This window comes from Palaemon carinicauda, chromosome 5 (genome assembly GCF_036898095.1).
Source record: "Palaemon carinicauda isolate YSFRI2023 chromosome 5, ASM3689809v2, whole genome shotgun sequence".
Lineage (NCBI taxonomy): Eukaryota > Metazoa > Arthropoda > Malacostraca > Decapoda > Palaemonidae > Palaemon > Palaemon carinicauda.
In genome coordinates, this window is record NC_090729.1 from 152967330 (window position 1) to 152974829 (window position 7500).

Consider the following 7500-nt stretch of genomic DNA (forward strand, 5'->3'; position numbering starts at 1 on the left):
CTGAATCTATAGAGATATTTCATATATATAATTGGGTAGAGGATCTTCGTATCTCATTAGGTCCTTTTTATTAAGATCCTAGTAGGACTTACTTCTTTGCAAGGAATCCTTACTTTACTGTCTGCAGTCAGTTAAACCGGAGAAGTTCTGTACTCTTCGGATAGACCTCCATATACGTGATTGGAAATCTTTGAGGATCTTCTACTTTTCTACCTGAGATGTTTAGAAATCGTCCACGTTCGTAAATGAGTCTCAAAAGAACTTCTATTTACTTCTTTAGGGATTTCGATCCTACATTTTAATTCCGAATTAGAAGTCTTTTGATGGATGCAATCTCTGGATTACTTCATTCATTATTTCTGCAATTTTGGACACTTCATAAATTTCGGAAATTGAAAGGTGCTACGAACTTACATTTGTGTGAAAGTATCCTTTATGCTGCACTTTATTACTCTCAAATACAGGAAGTCTGTATCATTACTATTTATTATTAATCATTAACTTACAATGCAAAATTATGTTTAGCAAAAGACGTAAGGAGTCATAAACATGCTAAACAGACTTTCACAGAGTAAAATATACCGTATTACAGCATCGAAGATAACGTAAACAGCAATATTAATTCTATAAAACTTTGACGATGCAAGATTTAAACTTTTTATAATGGGCTTTTTATGTTGGTCGTAGTTTTTCTTTTTCTTAGTAAGAATATTATACAATCATCGTCTAGATTAAATGGTTCCTTTCATAACAATGCAGGTTTGGCTTCGTCAAATTTTTATTCTGGGTTTTTTTCTCGGTATTTTTGGTTTGAAGTTCTTGCGTGTAGTGTGGTCAAGAAAAAGGGTATTGGTCTGGCGGTCTTATTCTAAAATGCGTTAGGTAACACACTTACGTACATACTTTGTGTATGTACGCATACAGTGGGTGCGTGCAAAAGCAAATTTATGTTTTTTTTTTTTTATGTAAATATACAGAATCATTCCTGAATACTATTGTGGTTAAGTAATCGTAGAATATCTCTTCCTTTCAGTATAACCGAATTAAGACTAGAGAGGTTTTATGTGCCATGTTCGTTTTAAAGAAAAATATACAATATTGCCCAAAGCTAAGTTTTTCATGGTATTTCGTATTTATTTTAGAATTGATAGAAACGTCTTAATCTCGTTAGAATCGAGTATAAATGGATACCTTTCTGTAAAGGGTTAGTAAATACCCAGTAATTATTTCATATATAATATATTTCTCAATGTAGCTCATAAAAGGAGAATCTTGGGTCGTTAACTTACAATTATTTGCATTTTTCTGAAACCAATTTAGCACTGGATATTAGGCCAGCCAATTGGCTTGTTTTCAGCACCTGGTGTATTCCTGGTTATTACATTAAACAACACTTACGTCTTTCGATGACTGCTCCATTAAACAGTGATCACTTTTTCATTACAGACATGACTTTCCTTTGTCGTTAGAAAATATTCTCTGTGGAGGCATAGCGAGAAGATCATATTTCTCTCTTCCTCTCTTTTTTTTTGTATTTGTTTTATGATCATTCCACTGACAAAATTTAATTGTGACGTACTCGTTCAATTATGCCGCAAATACATATATATATATATATATATATATATATATATATATATATATATATATATATATATATATTCAGTATATATAAATATATATATATATATATATATATATATATATATTCAGTATATATATATATATATATATATATATATATATATATATATATGTATGTATGTATACAGTATATATGTGTGTGTTTGTGTGTATATGTTATATATACATTCATGATTACATAAATTCTGAAAGGTATAAAGAAAAGGAGGAAGTTTAACCTCGAAGAAGATGATAGGATTGTACTTGACAGATGGAAGTTATAAGCCTGGGAAACTTTCAGAATATCCCGTTTCTGATTCTGGCAATTGTGACAGATTCTGTTGTAGGAAAAAAATATATGCTTGATGTAATATTTTTGAGAAATCACCAAGATGTTTTTGAGTATTCAGATTCCTAGAGCAAATTACATAGGTATCAATTACCTCATTATATTGGGTCCTTTTTAAGATTTTTTTCATTGAAAAAAAAAATGTGCTTATGGTCTTTAGATGAAATTATTGTCTGTCTGGAATATGAAAACCGTTAATTATTGATTACTCCTTTCGGAATAAAATACTTGAAAGTAACGATGAGATGAAATGATTTATAAGGAAAACAAAATTGAATGTCACTTTTAATAAGTGGGTAAGAATATTCGGAAAATTCTTCTGAATTGTAACCTGAAAACTAATCATTAATCGATCGCACTTTATTTATACTTATGAGAAAAATTATCATTTGTTGTTGTTATATCAATTATCATCATATTTTTAAGCTATTTCATAAACAACATTCGAGAAATCTTAAAAATCTCTTTATATTTTCTTCTGAGATTAAATTAGATATGTATGTTCTGCTAATGCATCCAGTTTAGAATTACCTGATTAAAGAAAAAAGGTTAAAATTATGTCTCTCACGCCTTGTTCAAATTAGTCTCGAGAAGATTACATAAGAATAATATAACCGAAAAAAGCACGTTAATATTTTTCTTGCAAAGATATTGTGAAACTGAATCTATTATGTCTTATGTCAAAAAGGCAGCAGGAAAGGCCAGTCGTGTTAGAGCTAATTATAATTATTTTTGTCAGAGTATTAAGTTTTCCTTTACGTTACCGGGTTCATGCTAATGAAATGTTTATAATTTTATTTTTGGTGTGGTTATTATTATTATTATTATTATTATTATTATTATTATTATCATTATTATTATAATAATAATAATAATAATAATAATAATAATAATAATTATTATTATTATTATTATTATTATTATTATTATTATTATTATTATTATTATTATTATCATCATCGTACCCAAGCCGACGTCTACATATTTTGATAGATATGCACACATACATATTCAACCCTTCCTAACCCCTCCCCCTTTCCTAAATACAATATCCCTCTCACCAGGGTATGACTACTCCTCTCACCCCTGACTTTGGCCAAAAAGATATATATATATATATATATATATATATATATATATATATATATATATATATATATATATATATATATACAGTATATATATATATATATATATATATATACACACAGACATATATATATGTATATATATATATATATATATATATATATATATATATATATATATATATATATATATATATATATATAATCAGGCACTTGTTCTTTATTAGATAGGGAATATTATTATTATTATTATTATTATTATTATTATTATTATTATTATTATTATTATTATTATTATTATTATTATTTTTATCAATGTCATAATTGGTAATCCTACATCACTACAGGCCTAATGAAATATTTGAAAACACAGCCGGACAGGTATTTCCTCACACTTCCACAATACATTGGTTATTCTGTTCCACTTCCTTTCTTTTGTCTTGCTGTCCAACCTATTTTCTAACTACTTCATTGTGCAACCCGAAAGTTCTGCCCCCGACCCCCCCCCCCCTCACCCCCAGTTGCATCTAAGCACTTAATGGTCCCCACAAAACCAGTGCTGGACCATACGGTCCAAGTTCCATGAATCTAATCGAATGCATTGGCCAACCAGAAGCAAAGTTGACACATTACTGATATTGGTCAGGGATATTTACCTGCCATTTTTTCCTCTTTCGTTTAAGAGTGAAAACAAATATGGAATATAAATTGCGGTTTTTCTTTTTCATTTATGCAGTGCAGAATTTATTTACTCTTTTTTTCTTCCTTTTTTTGTCGCTATGACGAAAATAACTGTTGTTGTTACTATTGCGCTTATTGCTGAAAATAGAAACCACATTAATTGCGGCTTTTGCGTGTATTAATGTCTACACATTACTGGCTATCGAATATTCTAAATATAGATTTTTATTTAATACCTAAACACCAAAATAAATGATAACATCATTCTTCATTTCTGTTTCATGATATTACTAGCTGTTAGACTGACTATCATTATTATATTACTGTTGTTTTTAATAATATTACTTCCATTGTTATTATCAACATAACTCCTAATATTAACAACATCTCTCACTACTATTTATATAACCGCCACGCTGGATAACCAACTTTCATTGCGACCCTCAAGAAATCCTTTTTAAAGAAAATGTTTGTACATGGTTTTAGCCATTCGTTTTAAAGGTACAGTTCCCGAACGCACAAAGGCCAGTGCCGAGAGAGAGAGAGAGAGAGAGAGAGAGAGAGAGAGAGAGAGAGAGAGAGAGAGAGAGAGAGAGAGGTGGGGTTTAAAGGTATTGAATACGGCCTAAACCTGCTTTTAAGCTCAGCGCGCATTCTGTCCTCGTAACTCAAATCCAGTGACGATGACGATGTGAAAATTAGTATAGTTAATATCATTATTATTGACAGTTAATTCTACTGTTTTTACTATTTTATTTTTTGTTAATTTATGACTGAATCCTTTATAAAACCGTGAAAGATACGTAATTTGAGGGGAATAATGTGGCGTGGATTTTATTGATGTTATACCATGTCAAAGCGAAATTCAAGAAAAGAGACGAGAGTCATTGAACAGTTAAGAAATTAAGAAAGCAATATTGAAAAGGGAGATATTTTTTTCCATGACGCATCATAATATCACAGCAAGGTAGTTTCTTACAAACATTAAGCTACAAATATTTCATAATATCGCCTTCACTCTGCCTTGATATTAATCTTTATCCAGATGGAAATTGTAAATGAAAAGGGAATCTACTTTGCGGTTTCACTGCAAAATTTTCATGGACAAGGCCCCCACTCCTCGTTTTATCCCTAACAGATCTCGGTATCTATATACAGCAGCAAGGACTACTCCTGTAGGCCGGGAGTAATCCAAGGGACTAGTAAAGAAAAATCAAGAACTGCCCAATTCAGCTATAGTTGGCAACATTCTCTCTCTCTCTCTCTCTCTCTCTCTCTCTCCTCTCTCTCTCTCTCTCTCTCTCTCTCTCTCTCTCGTGCAAGCATTTTTAGAATGAATTGTGACCACATGTTCTTTGTCGAGTTGTTTTCTCTATTGTATATCATAAAGATATTTTGTACTACGTTGTAAAGTTAACAATAATTTGTAGTATCGGTAACGATAGCCCCAGTGTAATTAAGAAAGATGGTAAGGAGAAGATGATTACTGTAGGACTGAAAAACGAAATAATCGCGAAGCATTAAGAAGCTATTCGTGGGGCTCACCTGGCTAAACTGTATAATAGTAGAACATCCACCATTTGTAAAATTCCGAAGAAAAAATAATATATATAGTTAATTCATGTTGGAAAGGGTTGCTTACCTGGCTATTACAGTGGTAACGGGTTTGCCCAGCATTGCATTGTGGCAGATCGATCCAGGCCGGGACTGTGAGTTTATGCTGTTTACTGGGGAGACCACTGTTGTGGTTGGGCACCACATTGGAGTTTTGGGCTTGCCCGACTGACGTTCAAGTGAGCATGTATTCTGATACTAAAACCTAACACCTTTAACCTTTAACATCGAGGAAACAATGGCCACGTGTTTTAATAACATTGAAAAGTTGCTGCTTATCTGGATTGATGAGAAGCAGTTAGCCGTAGGTGGTTTGAGAATTTCAAGAGAAGTACTGGGATAACTGACATCCATAATGTTGTGCGAGCTCCGATGTCAAGGCAGCTGAGGTATTCGTTTCTGATTTTAAAAAGGTTCGATGATTAGTGACTTAGATAACGCAGAAAGTTTTTATTTTCCATGATACCCGATTTTTTTTGTGTGTGTGGTGGGAGGGGGGTTGATGAAGATTCTCAGGAGAACCCTCACTACAGTAGAAGAAAAGGCAATTCCCGGCTGCAGGCCCATGAAAGCCCATTTATTATTATTATTATTATTATTATTATTATTATTATTATTATTATTATTATTATTATTATTTGCTAAGCTACAACACTAGTTGGAAAAGCAGGATGCTATAAGCCAGGGACTCAACAGAGAAAATCGCCCTGTGGTGAAAGGAATCAAGGAAAAATAAAATATTTTAAGAACAGTAATATCATAAAAATAAACATCTCCTATAAAAACTATAAAACCTTTAACAAAACAAGAGGAAGAGAAATAGGATAGAATAGTGTGCCTGAGTGTACCCTCAAGAAAGAGAACTCTAACCCAAGACAATGGAAGGCCATGGTACAGAGGCTATGGCACTACCCAAGACTAGAGAACAATAGTTTGGTTTTGGAGTGTCCTAGAAGAGCGGCTTACCATGGCTAAAGAGTCTCTTCTACCCTACCAAGAGGAAATTGGCCACTGAATAATTACAGTGCAATAAGCCCTTAGGTGAAAAGGAATTATTTAACCATGCTGATTGGTACTAATGCCAGCGGGGATTGCAGAATTAAACCTCTCTTGGTGTATCACATGGAGAATCTATGAGCCTTCTAGAAGTTCAAGGTGCATAAAAACCAACTGAATATCATGTGGTCAAACAACAAGACGTGGGCGACCTGCATTTTCTTTATGGAATGAGTCAGTGAGGTTTTTGGTCTTGAGGTCAAAAAGAGACATAATGGAGAAAATCAAAGGTATTAAGATCAAATTCATGCTGTCCAGCACCACTCCAGTACTCCAACCCATGTATCAGCAGGTGATCTCGAACTTCGAAAAGCTTTATTCAAGAGAAATTTTTCATCAATGCTTTGAGGTTACCGAAGTGACCAACCTCACCCTTCGAGAGTTTTGAAATAGCATTTCGTAATTGCCGGCTGCCTCAAAATCCCTGACAAAGCCTGGAAAAGGGTCACCATCTGAACCCTCAATTCTGCTTGGAAGAAACTGTGGCCTGAATGCGTTCCTGAACGCAATGTTTGGGGGTTCGAACCCATGCAAGAAGCAGTAGACAATAAAATTTTGTCCTTGAGAAAGACAATCTTGTTGAAGGGAGAAAAAAAACAACATCAACAATCTTCTTGAGGAACCTCGCATACAGTTGACCACCGAGGAGCTGTTGGAGTTGTATAAAGTGTGGCATCAGGAAAATGTGGAGGAAATTTCATCTGAGGAGGCGGAGTGACAAACCTCTTACCTCATGTGAAAATAAGGAAATGTTAGAAATGTAGGAAACACTGCAAAATTGTGTAGAAACATTACCCAGATAAGGCTTTGGCAGGGCGAGAAGCGAATCTATTTACTGATAATGCAATGTCTCATTTCCATGCCATTTTAAGGAAAAGGCAAAAGCAGTCATCTCCAGAGGGATTCCTCGTAAAAATTGAACGTAAGAGTGTGAAAATTGGCGACATAGTGTACAGAGAGCGTAAAGTAAGTGATTTAGTAAGTGATAGTGAACGTCGTTCAAGAGAGAGAATATTTTACCAAAAGTTCTCATAGAGGGAGATTCTTCTTCCAAGTAATAAACTCCTCCTCCTCCTCTTCCTCCTCTCT

The 7500-nt window shown here is 33.3% G+C and overlaps 1 protein-coding gene across 1 annotated transcript in view; it reads left to right on the top strand.

Moving 5' to 3' along the window:
* The window catches only part of LOC137641546 (uncharacterized), a 325186-nt gene that overhangs the window by 287378 nt on the left and 30308 nt on the right, over positions 1-7500 (top strand).